Below are 18535 nucleotides of genomic sequence, written 5' to 3'. Positions count from 1 at the left end.
TGATTTTTAAAAATCTACAAAGGAACAAGGTGATGGATGGCTTTTAATGGGAAGTCCTGCTTAAAAGGTGGTTGTGTTTTTCTTGGGGATGGATCAAAGGCCTTAAGTCAGACTGCAGAGTCTCTTAGATCCCTGGATACATTCACTTCCCTGCCTGCTCGGTTTAAGCATTGGGTTAGGAAGACTGGCTTCTTTTCTTTTGTCTCCATCTATAGGGCTACATAACTCAGAATATGTAATGCTGGGTCATCAGCTCCTGGAGAGAAAATAGACCATGGCTCTGTAGGGACTGAGTCAGAAAGGGGAAGGTTGATGGAAATCAGAAGCAACTGAGTCTTGTGCCCTGAAGGCCTTTAACTCCTAGAAGATGCTTAATCATTTTTGTCAATTGTAACTATTTTATTAGAAGAGAAAGTGTCTGAAGTGGCAGAACCAGGGTGAAGAGATCCCAGTGGTTTAAGATGGAGTTTTGAAGAGAAACCTTCCATGTACATCTTAATGGAAAGTGCATGTTTCAATGATTGTGTTTCTTAGAGTCAAAGTATCTGGCAGGAAGTGAAAAATAGACGTCAGTAAAATTCTCTGGTGGTAGTCAGGTGTGGATTGTTACTTGCAGGAAGATCTTTGTAAATACAGGGGGTAGGGTGCATTCTCCCAGAAAATCATCCTAAGAGGAATGCCTCTGGTGCAGGCATTTATAATTAATTGAAATCTAAACATGTGGTTTATTTTGTTTAGCTTATTCCAAATTTTGTTGCTTCTCATTATGGTGCGTTTGAGTGAAGTTTAAGTTAGAAAAGTCAGAAGTCAGTAAGAAGGAAAAGAGAAAAAGGGCAGAAGAAAAGGAGAGGCAAGTAGTTGAGTGGGGGCCATAATTGTGGCTTTTTGAATTGGTACCAGTGGAGGCCTGTTCTCTCTGAATGTTGTATTTTCCTGATGGGACTTTCTTGGGTAGTTTGGATAATAGCACCACTCTCTCTCTCTGAACCTTTGGGTAAAAGTGAATGGAGGGTTGCTGTTTTTGTTCATTGGAGGACTTCAGAAGCAAGCTGATACTGAATCGGGGTGTGGGTGGTGGGTAAGGAGAAGAGACTGGAATTATCCTGAAGGAGCCTGAACTTTCTAAATAGGTGGGGGTCTCTCACATAGGGATCCCTAGACCCCTGAAGTATATAACTTTTTCTGGGGAGACTAAAAGGGTTAAAAACAACTGTTCTAAAGCTTAGCTATTGTCTCCAGAGTATACATGTAATTGTGCTTTGCTAGGACGGGATGATAGGACACTAAGCAAAGAAATGTGAGGGGTGCATCTTTAGGCATATTGGTAGGTCCAGACCAATGAATGTGATCTGTTAGTAAATGAGGACAGACCTGTGGGTTTATACCATTATTTAGATCTGTTTTTCATGTTCCCTTAATCCTCTGTGTAAACCCTGGGAAGTCTTGCTGCTGAAATCAAGGTGTGTGTTAGTTTCCCAGGGCTGCCGTAATGAAGTCCTACAAACTGGGTAGCTTAAAACAACAGAAGCTGGTAGCAGGGCCCGGTGTCATCTGAAACCTCTAGGGAAGACTCCTTGCCACTTCTTAGCTTCTGGTGGTTGCTGTCAGTCCTTGGTGTTGCTTGGCTTGTGGCAACACAACTCCAGTCTCCGCTCCCCTCTAGATGTAACCTTCTTCCTCCCTTCTGTGTCTGTCTTCACACGGCCTTTCTCTGAGGATACCAGTCATTGGATTTAGGGTGCACCCTAACCCAGTGTGACCTCATCATAACCAAATATATCTGCAAAGACCATATTTCCAAATAAGGTCACACTCTGGAGTTCTAGGTAGACACGAATTCTAGGGGGAGATTATTAATCCAGTACAGACCATCTTTCTGGACTGCTATGTTCTGTGGTGTTTAAGACTGCATTGTGGAATAGAAGTGGCAGATAAGAGTTGATTACAAAGAAAGTGAAGAAAAGACAGAAGATAGGTCTTCAGAAATGGTGAGATGAGTAGAAGTACAGAAGCTTAAAGTGACATTCTCCTAAATGAAATGTACATTATCTTTGCAGTCGGGGTGCCAGGGGCTCTAGTTTCAGTAGTGAGGGTATTTCTGGCCTTTCTTCTGTTTCCTTCTTCGTATAATCCCTTAGTTCTGCCTTCCTGATCTAAAAAACAGAGCTTCAAAATGACCCACAAACCTTTCTCCCTCCCCTAACTGCAAACAATTCTCACACCTAATTTTTTATGCCTTAAAAAAAAATTTTTTTTTTGAGGGAGTGGTGCCAGGGTGGCCTAGTCCATTAAGCATCTGACTTCAGCTCAGGTCATGATCTCATGGTTTGTAAGTTCAAGCCGTGCGTTAGGCTCTGTGCTAACAGCTCAGAGCCGGGAGCCTGCTTGGGATTGTATCTCCTTCTCTCTCTGCCCCTCCCCCACTCGTGTTCTGTCTCTTTGTCTCTCTCTCTCAAAAAGAAATACACTTAAAAAAATTAAAAATATTTTTCTGATGTTTATTACTTAGAAAGTGCATGTGCATGCATGGATGGGGGAGGGGCAGAAAGAGGGAGAGAGAAAGAATCCTGAGCTATCAGCACAGAGCCCAATCTAGGGCTCCAACTCATGAACCATGAGATTCTGACAAGAATTGGAGGCTTAACTGACGGAGCCACCCAGATGTGCCTAATTCCCTTATGCCTTAATAAAGAAAGCTTGTGATAGTCATGTAATGCTGGCCCAGAGAAAATTTCCCCCTTGTTTCTCACCTGAATTGTGAAGCTATAGTATTCATTGTATCATGGCTTCATGATACTAGCTAACTTGGTTTTACTTTCTCTGTCCAGGACTACAGTGAGAGGAGGAAAGTATCTCTGCCTTATGAAGGGGTGCAAGGGTCCCTGGGATAGGGTTTTAGTTTTGTAGGCTATTCCAGGCTTAAAGCAGGCCTAGAATTCCAGGCACTCTGGAACTTAAGGGTGCTCTTAAGGGATTCAAGTAGTTGACAAAAACTCAGCTAGCTTATGATTATTCTTTTTCAGTCCCCGAAAGATGTGATAAATATCCTAGAACTTGGCTGACTCTATAAAGGTATCTGGTTTACAGACAAAGTGTTTTCCAGATAGCTTTCTACCTGTAGATAATATCCCGAAATCTCAGTCAGAGACTATCTACCCCACTTCCCTCAAAGCGCTGGGAAAGGAGATCAGAAAGGACCACAGGCTGTGGCATTGGTTATGAAAAATGAAGGCATCCGTGTTATCAAAAGCAGGTAACAAAATAACATCAAGAAAGTATGTTCTGGGGCACCTGGGTGACTCAGTCAGTTAAACGTTTGATTCTTGCATTGGGCTTTGCACTGAGTGTAGAGTCTGCTTGGAATTCTCTCTCCTCCTCCCTCTCTGTCCCTCCTCCGCTTGTGTGCATGCACGCACACACATGGTCTCTGCCCCTCTTTAAATAACCTCAAAAAAGTGTGTCCCAAGGACTTGAAAGTAGAGAAGATACAAGAAGTTTTAATCCACATAGTTCTTAAGGTGAAATCAAGCCTCAGGGCAGATAATAAGTTAGGGTGTGAGTCATCTCTTCAGTTGGAATGACTAGAGACCCAGACCTTGGCACTAGAGATTCAAGGGTTACCCACACCCACATTCCTTTTCATGCCTCACCTGTCTGAGGAATGCACTAAAACTCCAGCTAAAAATAACTACAGAAATTCGATCTCTGAAAAATAGCACTCAACAGTCTACCTTAGAGGGAAGGGCTGGTTTATGCCAAATGGTAGAGAGACAGGAAGAAAATGGGCTCCTGTGGGACCACATAATCTTTAGCAGGTGGGCCCTGATGTCTGCCCATCCTATTGGAAGTTTTGTCTGCTTACAAGCCATCCCTCCACTTGATACCTTCATTGACCTGTGGATGCCATGTTGGGGCTGGAAGAAACCAGGAGGATGGGGGAGTACAACAGTATAGGCAAAATGTTAGTAAAGAGACCTGTTGACTGTTACTATGTGACCTCATGGGAGTTAATGAACCTCAACTTCTCTCTGCTAACCTGGAAATAAGAGCATCCGTTTTATTTGCCTCACAGAGTCTTGAACCTAGTTTTTGTGTTTTGTCTCCCTCCCGTCTGGTATCTGCTCCATCCTAGCTACTGTGCCGGGTACCAGGAAGACAATACTGAAGAAAAAAGTCAGATGCTGTCTTTGCTGAACTCCGCCTTAGCTGAATTCAGGATTTGCCATAGCATCGTATTGTGATTATGCTTGTCTAGATGGCAGGGACCAGGGGTTATTTGTGGATGTAATTCTAACATCTCTGTAGGGCCCAGCACATAGCAATTGTTCAATATCTGTGATTTTCTGGAAAATACTATGTGTTGGCAATTTAACATGTGTTATCTCTAGTTCCTTGTACAATCCTGAAATCCAGACTGTCAAATCTGTTCCTTAAGAGTTTTGGGACCTTGGGCAAGTTTTTCAACTTTTACGTGTTTTAGTCTTACCTGTACCTGAAGAAATGCAGATACAATATACCTTCCTTACAGGGTTGTGAGGTTTAAGTGACGTAGACTATGGCTTATCATATGATTAATATGTGATATCCATTGTGATTATCATTATTGATACTATGATTACAGATGGAGAGTAGCTAAGTAGCTTGCCCAGGTCATATAGCAGGTAAGAGGCTAAGCAAAATTTGGTTTCAAGACTCTGCTCTTTTTAAAAATTTTTTATTTTTTTATGGTTTCTTTTTGAGAGAGAGAGAGAGAGAGAGACAGGGTGAGCAGGGGAGGGACAGAGAGTGCAGGAGATATAGAATCCAAAGATAGGCTCCAGGCTCTGAGCTAGCTGTCACCACAGAGCCTGATGTGGGGCTCAAACTCACAAGCTGTGTGATCACGTCCTGAGCTGAAGTTGGACGGTCAACCGACTGAGCCACCCAGGTACCCCAAGACTCATATTGTTCATTCAGTAAGTACTTATTGAATGAATGATTGAACCATAATATATATTTTTCTTTTGGAAAAATCTCTTCTACCAGCAAATAAGTATTACCTAAATGATCTTTCAGACTTAACCTACTGGGCACAGCCTGGTGGGAGAATATGAAAGTTTCATATCCACCAGTAGATGGCAGAAGGACGAAAAGATACCTTTGAATGGGCAGGAGTTCTCAATCTGAGCAGAATGATAAATAATGAGCCTGGATTGAGACATGGTAGCCGATCACAGGGCTCTTGATGTCATGTCTGGCCAATGGTGACAAAAAGGAGCAGAGTATGTATGAGTACTCCCCACAGGTATGTGAGAGGCACAGCCTTCAAGATCTAGGTTGACCCACAAGACAGGCCCTGGGAGACTGAAGTATGCTGAAGTTCCGATGCAGTAAGAACGAAAAGTTGCCTTCTGCTATTCTGTCTTCAGAGCTGCAGCCTGCATTCCCTCCTTTTCATCTTACAGACAGCTCTTTTCTTTTCAGAAGTGTGCCCTTCCCTCCTTGGATTTTGATGAAGTCACTTGCCCTCTGTTTATGCCCTCCCTCAACCCCCATTCTAGCCTGTAACATGGGTGCTGTTATTCACCCCCTTCCTACCCTAGTACTTATGGTTTGTGTTTATGAATGTAAATTCTCTGAGCCATTAACCCCCTTCAGTTGTATCCCTCTGTCTTACTGGGTGTCCATTTAATAAGGTTTGTCTATGACCCTCCCTCCTCTATCACATCAGCTTGGTGCCAGTTAGCTGGTGAGCCACCCATTTGTCCATTCTGTCCTAAAGGCGTCAAATTTCAGCTCTGAGTGAGGGGAAATGTCCCTCTGGCTCCATCAGAAGGCATGGCGGTCAGAAATACTGGGCCACCTTTGCTCACACTCATTTGTGTGCTGGCTCTTCTCCAAGCATTCCTGTGCGGGAGGAGTCTGCAGTGATTCCTGCTCAATACCCGGCCTCTTAGAAACTCTAACCCAACCTATTTAATCTGGTGCCGACCTCAAGCCAACATCCTTGTTGTGTTTTCTGGGTGGGTCAAGAGCGTGGGGACCGCCAGAAGGTTTCTTACTTGACATACTCTGTACATGTGTAATGGTCTCTTTTTGATTCTTTACAATAAGGCTGCAGAGAGCCCGCCGTGTGCTAGGCATTTGCTAGGGGCTTGGCATGTATTCTTGCATTTCCTGGAGGTAATGACTCATTCCTTGAGGAAACAGACAAGCTTGTTTATGATATGTTAAAACCACAACCCAGCCATGTCTTACTCTGTGTCTTCCATGATTTCATACATGCATCCAAGGGCGTTCAAGCATTTTTGCAGGGTGGGCTTAGGCTAATAAAAGGAAGTAGAGATTCGGTCACATCATAGTTAATCTGTGTCTTCTGTTTCTATTTCATTGATTTGGGTGGAATTCAAAGGGCCAGAGGTGAAGGGGAAGTGAGAAAGTGCCCCTCTGCACTGTAGTTGTATGTTTTATCACATCCTTGAAAAATGAGTAAACTTGACATTTGGACTCTGCCATAATGTTCAGTGCAACCTTACACAGAATCAGAATTTTAGGGTTGAGGGGATCTTGGCGATCAACCAGATTATTCATTTTTCCTTTGAGTAAGGGAAAGTATGTGTGTGTTAATAAGTTTGAGGATTTTTAAAAAAGATTATTTATTTTGAGAGAGAGCATGGGAGGGGCAGACAGAGAGGGAGAGAGAGAATCCTAAGCAGGCTCCAAGGTGTCAGTGCAGAGCCAGAGGTAGGGCTCGATCTCCCCAACCATGAGATCATGACCTGAGCGGAAATCAAGACTCAGATGCTTAATAGACTGAGTCACCCATGCGCCTGCGTAAGTTCAGGTATGTTTTATATTGTGCTCATGAAGTTATAGTTCTTTAAACAGAGACACTAAAATAGGCTCCTGTTCTTCAAAAACGTTCTAGTGGAATTTTGTTCATAATCCCTGCCTGTGGAAAAAAAAATACTTGCTTTTCAGGACTAATATCTTAAGACTGGAGTCTCTTTTTTGAGAAGAGTAGTGGAAGATGTTAGGGGACAGAAATGTGTTTTATAGAACTCTGATCGGCCTAACCCATTTTCCTAATAAATGCCAGTATTGTCCCAAGCCAGGCTCTAGGTGCTATCTTGGGAGGCATGTTGGTAAGTCATATTCACACCTCACCTCTTCAGCATCTTTGTACAGGTGTGATCACCAAGGGCTGCCTTGAAGGAGGCAAAAGTCCCTACAAGGACAAGGGACAGGCTGGAAAGTTTCTGTGGGAATGGAGAAGAGCAGCTCACCTCTATGTTGATCACCTGGGTAGGGTGCAGGGACAGAGAGGAAAGGAAGGAGAGACGTGTGTCCTGTAGGATTTATAGCCTGTGTATAAACTGCAGAGTTTTGTGGTACTCAGCAGGGGTCCAGTCATTCCCTGCCCCTTCCCTCCGTTCTCCACACTTTCTGGGTTACTCACTGGCTGGTGGCCTGTGGCCCGGGCTCATTTCTCTCTCCTATGGCGTAGAAGCGTCGTATCCATCGTGAGGCACATGCATCTAGGGGAGTGCATGCGTTTGTTCGGGGTGTGGGAAGAAGATACTAGAATGTTTTATACTTTATTTTAAACTCATCCTTTTCTAATTTCTATTTTTGTGTGTTTTATAAAGTACATAAAGTATGGGAATACCAATTTATAATAAATATATACAAATATATACAAATATATATATAATATAAATATAAAGTTTGTTAAAGTTATGTTAAATAGGGATATGCTGTCAGGAAGGTTTAAGACTAAACCCTAGGGAGTTAATTCCTTTTTTTTTTTTTAATTTCATTTTGAGAGAGAGAGAGAGAGAGAGAGAGAGGAAAAAACCCAGGCAGGCTCTGTGCTGTCGGTGCAGCGTCTGACGGCAGGCTTGATTTCATAAACTCTGAGACCGTGATCTGAGCCAAGATGGAGTCAAATGCTTAACTTAGCCACCCAGGGGCCCCTCTAGGAAGTTATTCTGACAACATTCCCTTAAAATAATTATTTCATGTTTCATTCTGAAATGAATTCTCAAACAAAACTTTGATACATCCTTACATATATATATATACTTTTATTTCTAAAAATATTTTTAATGTTTTATTTATTTTGAGAGAGAGAGAGAGCGAGTGAGACAGCTTGAGCTGGGGAAGGGCAGAGAGAGGGAGGCATAGAATCTGTAGTAGGCCCCTGGCTCTGAGCTGTCAGCGCAGAGCCTGGTGCAGGGCTGGAACCCATAAGCTGTGAGATGATGACCTGAGCAGAAGTCAGATGCTTAGCCAACTGAGCCACCCAGGTGCCCCTTTTAAACTTTTTTTTTTTTTTTAGAGCAGTTTTAGGTTCACATCAAAATTGAGAGGAAGGTGCAGAGATTTCCCATATACCTCCTTTCACACACACATCCCCCATTATCAACATCCCCCACCAGAGAGGTACATTTGTTACCATCAGTGAACCTACACTAACACATCATAATCACCCAAAGTCCATAGTTTACCTCAGGGCTCATACTTGGTGTTGTACACTCTCTGGCTTTGGACAAATGTATCCACCACTATAATATTTCATACGAGTATTTGCACTGCCCTGTTCATCCCTTCTTGTACCCTGCACCCTGGCAACTACTGATGTGTTTACTGTTTCCATAGTTTTGTCTTTTCCAGTATGTCAGATGTTGGAATCATACAGAATTTAGCCTTTTGAGACTGGGTTCACTTAATAATATGTATTTAAGGTTCCTCTGTGTCTTCTCATGGTAGCTCTTTTCTTTTTAGTATTGAATAATATTCCATTGTTTGGTGGCATCATAGTTAATCCATTTGCCTACTGAAGGACATCTTGATTGCTTCCAAGTTTTGGCAATTATGAAGAAAGCTGCTGTAGACATCTCTGTGCAGGTTCCCCCTCTCCCTTCTTTTTTAATGTGATGAAATACTCAAAATTATTTATACCATCTTAACCATTTTAGCGTTGAGTTATGTGGTGTTAGGTACGTTCATATCATTGTATAAACACCACCACCATCCATCCCCATAACTCTTCATCTTGTAAAACTAAAAGTCTCTACCCACTAAACAATAAGTCCCCATTTTCCCAACCCTCAGTCCCTGGCAGGCACCATTGGACTTTCTGTCTTTATGTTTTTGACTACTCTTAGTACCTGATGTAAATGGAAAAATACAGTATTGGTCTATTTGTGACTGGTTTATTACACTTGGTTTAATGTCCTCAAGTTTCATATATATTATGGAATATTGCAGAATTTCCTTCCTGCTTAAAGGCAGGATAATATTCCATTGTATGTACAGACCACATTTTGCTTATCCATTTGCCTGTTTTTGATTTGGGGTTTTGGGTTTTGTTGTTGTTGTTGCTTTGCTTTTGTTTTGTTTTATTTGAGGTTGAGTTTTAGGAGTTCTCCATATATTCTGATACTAAATCCACATGATTTGCAAATATTTTCTCCCATTCTAAGGGCTGCCTTTTTACTCTGCTGATAGTGTCTTTTGATGCACAAATTTAAAAAAATTTCATGAAGTCCAATTTGTCTCCTTTTTCTTCTGTTACCTGTGCGTTTGGTGTCATACCTGAGAAATCATTACCAAATCCAATGTCATGAGCCCTGTGTCCTATGTTTTCTTCTAAGAGTTTCATTGTTTTAGGTCTTATTTACATTTAGGTCCTTGATTTATTTTCAGTTAACTTTTGTATGTGGTGTTAAGTAAGGGTCCATTTCATTCTTCTGCATGTGGATAACTAGTTTTCCCAGCAACGTTTGTTGAAAAACTGTCCTTTGCCTATTGAATGGTTTGGCACCCTTCTCAAAGATCATTTGACCATAAATGTGAGGATTTACTTCTGGGCTCTTTATTCTATTCTGTTGGTCTATAAGTATGTCTTTATGCCAATTCCAAACTATATTGATTAATGTAGCTTGTACTAAAATTTGAAATCCAGAAATGTGAATCCTTCAATTTTGTTCTTCTTTTTCAAGATTGTTTTGGCTATTCAGGGTCCCTTGAGATTTCATATGAATTTTAGGATGGTTTTTTCCACTCCTGCAAAAAAATTGGGATTTTGTTAAGGGATTGCATTAAATTGATAGATGACTTTGGGAAATACTGACATTTTTTATTAACATTTTTTAATTTTTATTTTTGAGAGAGAGACAGCGAGAGAGCAAGCATGGGTGGGGCAGGGGCAGAGAGAGGGAGACACAGAATCTGAAGTAGACTCTAGGCTCTGAGCTGTCAGGACAGAGCCTGATGTGGGGCTTGAACTCATAAACTGGGAGATCACGACCTGAGTCAAAGTTGGATGCTTAACAGACTGAACCATCGAGGCTCCCCAAGGAAGTATTGACACTTTAACAATTTTAAGTGTTCTAATCCATGAACATGGGATGTGTTTCTATTTATATATGTCCTCTTTAATTTCTTTTAGCAATATTATATAGTTTACATTGCTTTCTTGGTTGATTCCTAGAAATTTTATTTTATTTTTTTTTAAGAATTTTATTCTTTTAGATGCTATTATAAATGGAAATGTTTTTGTAATTTCCTTTTCAAATCGTTCATTGATAATGTACAGAAATACAACTGATTTCTGTGTGTTGGACTTTATATCTTGCTGCTTTGCTGAATTCACTTATTCTGGTAGCTTTTCTGGTGGAATCTTTAGGGTATTTTTATGTAGAAGATCATATCATCTGCAAAGAGACATAATTTTACTTTTTTTCAATTTGGATGCCTTTTGTTTCTTTTTTAAAAAAATATTTATTTTTGTGAGAGAGAGAGAGAGAGAACACACTTGCATGCATTCACAAGAAGGGGAAGGGCAAAAAGAGAGGGAGAGAGAATCCCAAGCAGGGTCCATGCTGTCAGCACAGAGCCTGACATGGGGCTCAGTCCCATGAACCATGAGATCATGATCTGAACCTAAATCAAGAATCCAGTGTTTATCCAGGCACCCCAAGGATGCCTTTTATTTCTTTTTCTTGTTTAATTGTTCCGACTAGAGCTTCCAGTGCTATGATGAATAGGAGTGGTGAAAGTGGGCATCCTTGTCTTGATGATGATCTTAGAGGGAAAGCTTTCAGTCTTTCCTCAATATGTATGAGGTTTGCTCTGGATTTTTCATATATGGCTTTTAATATGTTGAGACAATTTCCCTTTGTTCCTAGTTTGTTCAGTGTCTTTATCATGAAAGGTGTTGAGTTTTGTCAAATTCTTTTTCTGCGTTAATTGACATCATTGTGCTTTTTATCCATTCTGCCAATTTGTCTTTTGACTGGAGAGTTTAATCCATTTACCTGTAAAATAATTACTGATAAGAAGGGACCTACTTCTGTCATTGTGCTATTTGTTTTCTATATGCCTTACGGCTTTTTAAATTTCTTTAAAAATTTTTTTAATGTTTATTTTTGAGAGAGAGACAGAGAATGAGTGGGGGAGGGGCAGAGACACAGAATCTGAGCTGTCAGCACAGAGCCTGATGCGAGGCTCAAACTCATGAACTGGGAGATCATGACCTGAGCCAAAATTGGATGCTTAACTAACTGAGGCACTCAACCACCCCCTTTATAAATTTTTCATTTCATTATTACATGGTCTTTTCTGGTTAGCTGATTGGTTTTTTGTTTTTGTTTTTGTTTTTTTGGTAGCGAAGCATTTACATTCCTTTCTCATTTCCTTTTGTGTATGTTCTTTGTGGTTACCATGGGGATTACATTTAACATCTTACAGTTATAATACTCTAACTTGAAATCATTCCAGCTTAATTTCAATAACATAGAAAAACTATGCTGCTTTGTAGCTCCATCCCCACCCCTTTTGGCTGATGTCTCAAAATTAGATCTTTATACATTTTGTACCCAAAAACATAAACTAATAAATCTTTTAAATACATTGGACTCTTAATGTAAAAACCAAAATTTAGAATTACAAATCAAAGTTATAATAATTTTAGCTTTTACACTAATACAATTATGCTAGCTTTTATAATTGCCCATATATTTACCTATATATATCTTTTTTAAAATTTACCTATATTAAGATCTTTATTTCTCTATATGGTTTTGAGCTACTGTGTAGTGTCCTTTATTTTACCTTGTAGGAATATCGAGCATTTATTGCAAGACAGCTCCAGTGGTCCCTTAGCTTTTGTTTGCCTGGAAATGTCTTAATTTCTTCTTCACTTTTGAAGGATACTTTGCCACATACAGGATTTATGGTTGACAGGTCTTTTTTTCCTCTCCTCTCCTCTCCCCTCCCCTCCCCTCTCTTGTATTTTTGTCAGCCTACTGTATTCTGGCTCCAAAGTTTCTGATGAGAAACATGCTGGAATTTTATTGAAGATCATTTGTATGTGATAATTCACTTCTCTCTTCCTGATTTTAAGATTCTATCTTTGCTTTTGAAAGTTTGATTATAATGTGTCTTGATGTGGATCTCTTTGAATTCATCTTACTTGGAGTTCTTTGAGTTTTTTTGAGTGTTTATACTTATGTATTTCATCAAATTTGGGAAGTTTCTGCCATTATTTCTTCAAATATTCTGCCTCCTTTTAACTCTCCGGGGCCATTCTGGGATCCTTCCCCTCCATGTATATGTTGGTCTTCTAGGTTGTGTTTCACAGGTCCCTTAGATTTTGTTCACTCTTTTTCAATCTTTTTTCTTTCTGTTCCTCAGACACTAATTTCTATTTCCCCTCTTCAAATTTGCTGATTCTTTCTTCTGCCTTCTCAAATATGCCTTTGAATCCCTCAAGTGAATTTTTACTTTTCAGTTCTTGTACTTTTTAAGCTCTCAATTTTCTTTCTTGTTTCTTTTTAGGTTGTCTCTATTTTTACTAAGCTTTCCATTCTGTTCACACATCATTTTCTTGACTTTCTCTGTATCTTCCCTTAGTTCTTTGCAATTTATTTTATCTCATAGATTTGCTGTCTTTCTCAGAGACAATTTTTGTTGATTTTTCCCCTTTTGAATGGACCATATTTTTTTTATTTGTGTGCCTTGTGATTTATTATTGTTGAACACTGTTGAATTTAATAATGTAGTAACTCTGGGGATTTTTCTGAGATTGGATTGGGATTCAATAGGATCTATAGATCAAGTTGGGAAGAACTGCTATTTTGAAGGTATTGAGTCTCTTATCCATGAACATGGAATATCACTTCATTTGTTTGGTTCTTTGATTTAAAAAAAATTATTTTTAACATTTATTCATTTTTGAGAGTGAGAGAGACAGAGCATGAGTCGGGGAGGGGCAGAGAGAGTGAGAGACATAGAATCAAAAGCAGCCTCCAGGCTCTGAGCTGTCAGCACAGGCTTGAACTCACAGACCATGAGATCATGACCTGAGCTGAGGTCAAATGTTTAACCAACTCAGCCACCCAGGTGCCCCTTAGTTCTTTGATTTTGTTCATCAGAATTTGTAGTTTTCACATGGCGCTTGTAGATGTTTCATTAGATTTATATAAGCTTTTCATTTTTTTGAATACTAATATAAATTTGTTTTTAATGTCAAATTCCACTTGTTCATTGCTGGTATTTAGGAAATCAATTGACGTAAAATTTTTTTTATGTTTTATTTTATTTTTGAGAGAGAGAGAGGCAAGAGAGGGAGAGTGAGAGAGTAAGCACAAGCGGGGTAGGGTCAGGGAGAGAGGGAGACACAGAATCTGAAATAAGATCCAGGCACAGAGCCTGACACGGGACTTGAACTCATGAACTGTGAGATCATGACCAGAGCTGAATTTGGATGCTTAGCTGACTGAGCCACTGAGGTGTCTCTCAGTTTTGTTGAGAATTTTTGCTCTGTGTTCATGGGAGATATTTATAGTTTTCTTGTAATGTCTGTGTCTGGTTTTGGTAATGAGGTAAGGCTTGTCTTAGAATAAAATAGGAAGTTTTATCTCTTCTATCCTATGAAAGAGATTTTAGAGGATGGGTATAATTTTTTTTTCCTTAAATGTTTGATAGACTTCACTAGAGAACTGATCTGGGTCTGGTGCTTTCTGTTTTGGAAGGTTTTAACTATTGATTAAATTTCTTTAATAGATACAAGTCTATTCACATAGACTGTATTTTTTTCAGTCCTTGGATATTCTCTTCTTCTCCTTTTATTATTTTCTTTCCAGTTTGTGTTCTCTTTGCTTTTCAGGTTTGGAAGTTTGTACTAAGACTTCCTCAAGCTCAGATATTCTTACTATGTCTAGTCTATAAACCCATGAAAGGCATTCTTCTTTTCTGTTACAGTGTTTTTAATCTCTAGCATTTCGTTTTGGTTCTTTCTTAGGATTTATATGTCTCTGCTTACATTGCCTATCTATTTTTGAATGCTGTCTATTTTATCCATTAGAATCTTGAGCATATTCATCATAATTGTTTGAATTCCCAGTCTGATAATTTCAACATTCTTGCCCTGTTTGGTTTTGATGCTTATCTGTGTCTTCAAGTTGTGTTTTTTTGCCTTCTGGTATGCCTTGTAGTTTTTTCTTGATAGCTGGATATGATGTACTGAGTAAAAGCCCTTTAGTGAGTTTATGTCTCTGCACTGTGCACTTCAGGGTTCTTCTACATGGAAGGCTGGAGAAGCTCAACTCCAGCCTACACTAGCCTTCCATGTAGAGGAAGGGAAATACCCAACTTCAGCCCACTCTAGCCATTCTGTCTTATCTTAAGGGGAGGAAAAAGACTGAGACACACCTTGAAGTTCACAGTCCAGAGACATCGGCTCAGTAAAGGACTGAAACCTAATCATAGGGCTATAGAATACTTATGTTTTTCCCGTACCTTACCACATTACTGAAGGTCTGATAATGTCCCAGTACGTTAGGCTCTGTTCAGCTAGTTTTTCTTGTAGATAGGCCTTATTAAGAAGAACTCTGATGTATTTTGAATCGTTCTCTTCCCCTCCCCCTGCTGGAAGCACAGGAGGATTTTTCTCTTATATTCATTGTGTGAACCTGGTTGAACTTCTAGAGGTAGATCTCACAAATGTGGGGGTACCCTATGACTGGGCCTGCCTGGAGGGTTTTTTTTTTAATTTTTAAAATGTTTATTTTTGAGAAAGAGAGAGAGAGCATGAGCTTGAGAGGGGCAGAGAGAAGGAGACACAGAATCTGAAATAGACTCCAGGCTCTGAGCTGTCAGTACAGAGCCCATTGCATGCCTCAAACTCATTAACTGTGAGATCATGAACTGACTGAGCCACCCAGGCGCCCCCTGGAGTTTTTTTCAAAACTTTTAACAAATGTTTATATATTTTGAGAGATAGAGAGGCAGAGAGTAAGCAGGGGAGGGGCAGATAGAGAGGAGAGAGAATTCCAAGCATGCTCTCTGCTGTTAGTGCAGAGCTCAGTGCAGGGCTTGAACTTATGGGCCATGAGATCACGACCTGAGCCAAAATCAAGAGTTGGATGCTGAACTGACTGAGCTACCAGGTGCCCTGCCGCGACCACCTGGAGGTTTTAGCTCTCAGTGTTGTCCACACTGAGCCTCCAGTCATCCATCAGTTACAGTTCAGGTTTTCCTACCCTGGCAGTGATTCCTACCATGGTTTCTGTTTTGAGTCTCTCCTCCAGGAATCCACGATTTCCTGTATTCATGCATCTCTCTCCAGTCTTGGGGGCAGCAATTTGACATCATCCCCACCTCTCTTGAAGATCCTAAAAGAGCTGTTGATTTATCAGTGTGTTTAGCTTGAACTTGTTGATAGGATGCAGTGGCAACTTCCAAGCTCCTTACATGTTGAAGTAAAAATGGGAAAACGTAAGCCCACCCTTATTTTTTTAGATTCATAGGTTGTTAGAACTTAGTGTAGCCTCTGAATTCTAGTTTCAAACCAGAGATTTTTTTCCCTCAGTTCCCTAAAAGTTTGCAGATGTTACATGAGCTATTTTCACTATTTCCAGAGCCTGAGAGAAGTCTTATATTTACCTGAAATAAAACTGGATGGGCCAACTTAAAGGTCAAGGGCTTTGTGTTGGTTAGAAATATGAAGTAGTTGGAGTGGTCCTCTCATGCTGATATGGAAATGTAGCTAGTTATGGGCATGGAATTGACATTTCCTGCTTTGTTGACTGCCCAGCATGCCAACTCCCCTTCTTTCTTGAGGGAATTCCTCAGAAGGATAGAGTGGGGACACCATTCCTGCATCATGATTCCTGGGCAGCCCAAGAGTTTAAAACTGAACAAGCAAGGCCCTCCACCATGGCCTGCTTCTCAGGACTCCCCACACTTTGGAGTGTGTTTCTTAAAATTTTCTAGGTCCCCTTCCTTTTGTGTCTTTATATTTCTAGGGTGTTTCTTTTAAATAGTATATACTTGGATCTTTTCTCCCCAGTGTGAAAATTTCTGTTATTGGAGGCTAGCTCATTTATATTTAATGCAACTTTTGATATGTGTAGGTTTAATTCTAACACCTTGGTTAGGTGATATTTTGTTACATTTGTCCTTTCTACTGTTTGTTTCTCTGTTCCTCTTTTCCTGCCCTCTTTTGGTCAAATTGAATATTTTTAAACATACCACTAACTTTTTATCTAAACATTACCTGTTATTTTTGGTCTAGAGATTACAAATATCTTTAGTTTTACCCAGTCTACCTTTAAATAACATTATCCTAGTTCTTAAACAATGTATGACTCTTGTGGCACTGTAATTTCACTTACTAAACTCCCATTCTTTGAGCTCTGATTGTTGTATATTTTGCTTCCATATGCTATATGTTGTACAATATGTCATTATTGTATTGCTTAAACAGCTAAACTTTAAACAGTCTTTAAAAAGCATATAGATGTCTTTTATATTTAGCTTTATATTTATGGTCTCTGGGACTCTTTTTCCTTCCTGCAGGTCTACACTTCCATCTATATCATTTCCCTTCTTGTAAAGCAGGTTTTAAGAACATAACCCCACCCCCCGCTTTGTCTGAAAATGTCTTTAGTTTACTTTCATGTTTGAAATATATGTAGATTTCTAGGTTGACAAGTTTCTTTTTTTATTTAGTTCTTTAAGAGATCTTTTCTATTGTCCTTTGACCTACACTGGCTCTGATAAGAAGTCAGCCATCATCCATAAGTGTTCTTTTTTTGTTTTGAATGCTTTTAAGATTTTATTTTATTTTTCTTCATATTAAAAAAATTTTTTTTAATTAAAAAAATCTCTGACAGAGGGAGCCAGAGTATGAGCAGGGGAGGGGCAGAGAGAGGGAGACACAGAGCCCGAAACAGGTTCCAGGCTCTGAGCTGTCAGCACACAACCCAATGTGGGGCTCGAACCCACAAACTGTGAGATCATGACCTGAGCCAAAGTTGGACGCTTAACCAACTGAGCCACTTTGGCGCCCCTTAAGATTTTATTTTTATCTTTGTTTTTCAGTATTTTAACTATGATATATCTTGCTGTGACTTTCTTTATATTTATCCTGCTTGGAGTTCACTGAGCTGCTATGGTCTGTGAATTGATTCCTTTAATCAATTTTGAAAAATTTGTATCCATTTCCTTTTCAAATATTCTGTCTCATTCTTTCTCTCTTCTTTTTCTGGGACTTCAAATACAAATATGGTAGTTCATTTAATATCATTTCAGCATCTTAGATGCTCTGTTTTATTCCACCTCCCCCCCATCATTTCTATTTCTGTTTTAGTTTGGATGATTTCTATTGATCTGTCTTTAAGTTTACTGATTCTTTCCTCTGCTATGCCCATAATTCTGTTAAGACCATGAAACAACTTCTTCATTTCTGATACCATATTTGTTATATTTAGCAATTTCTTCCTTCCTTCTTTAAAAGTTTATTTATTTTGAGAGAGAGATGAAGAAGAAGGAGAAGAACAGCGACGACGATGACAATAACGGGGGAGGGGCAAAGAGAGAGGGAGAGAGAGAACCCCAAGCAGAGCTCTGTGCTGTCAGTGCAGAACCTTATACGGTGCTTGAAGTTGTGAACTGTGAGATCATGACCTGAGCTGAAACCAAGAGTTGGGATGATGCTTAAATGACTGAGCTACCCAAACACCCGATCCTTCCTTTTCTTTTTCCTTCCTTCCTCCTCCCTCTCTTTCTCTCTCTCTCTTTCCCTTCCTTTGTTCCTTCCTTCCTCTCTCCCTCCTTCCTCTTTCTTCCTTCCTTCTTTCATCTTTTCATAAAATTACTTATTTGTTTATACATGGCATTTACTCCCCCCCCAAATTTTTTTAGTGTTTATTTATTTTTGAGAGAGGGAGAGAGAGACAGAGTATGAGCAGGTAAGGGGCAGAGAGAGAGAGAGAGGGAGACACAGAATCTGAAGCAGGCTCCAGGCTCTGAGCTGTCAGCACAGAGCCTGATGCAGGGCTTGAACTCACAAACTCAACTGTGAGATCCTGACTTGAGCTGAAGTCAGATGCTTAACCAACTGAGCTACCCAGGCACCCCTATGCCTTTGTCATATTTATCAAAGATATTTTAAAGTCCCCATCTGATAATTATAAAATTTAGGCCTGCTCTGTGCCTATTATTGGCTGCTTTCTTTCTTGATAATGGATCATATTTTCTTCCC

Source organism: Suricata suricatta, chromosome 10, assembly GCF_006229205.1.
Source record: "Suricata suricatta isolate VVHF042 chromosome 10, meerkat_22Aug2017_6uvM2_HiC, whole genome shotgun sequence".
In the NCBI taxonomy this organism is placed as follows: Eukaryota; Metazoa; Chordata; class Mammalia; order Carnivora; family Herpestidae; genus Suricata; species Suricata suricatta.
Note: the sequence above shows the minus strand (reverse complement) of the source record.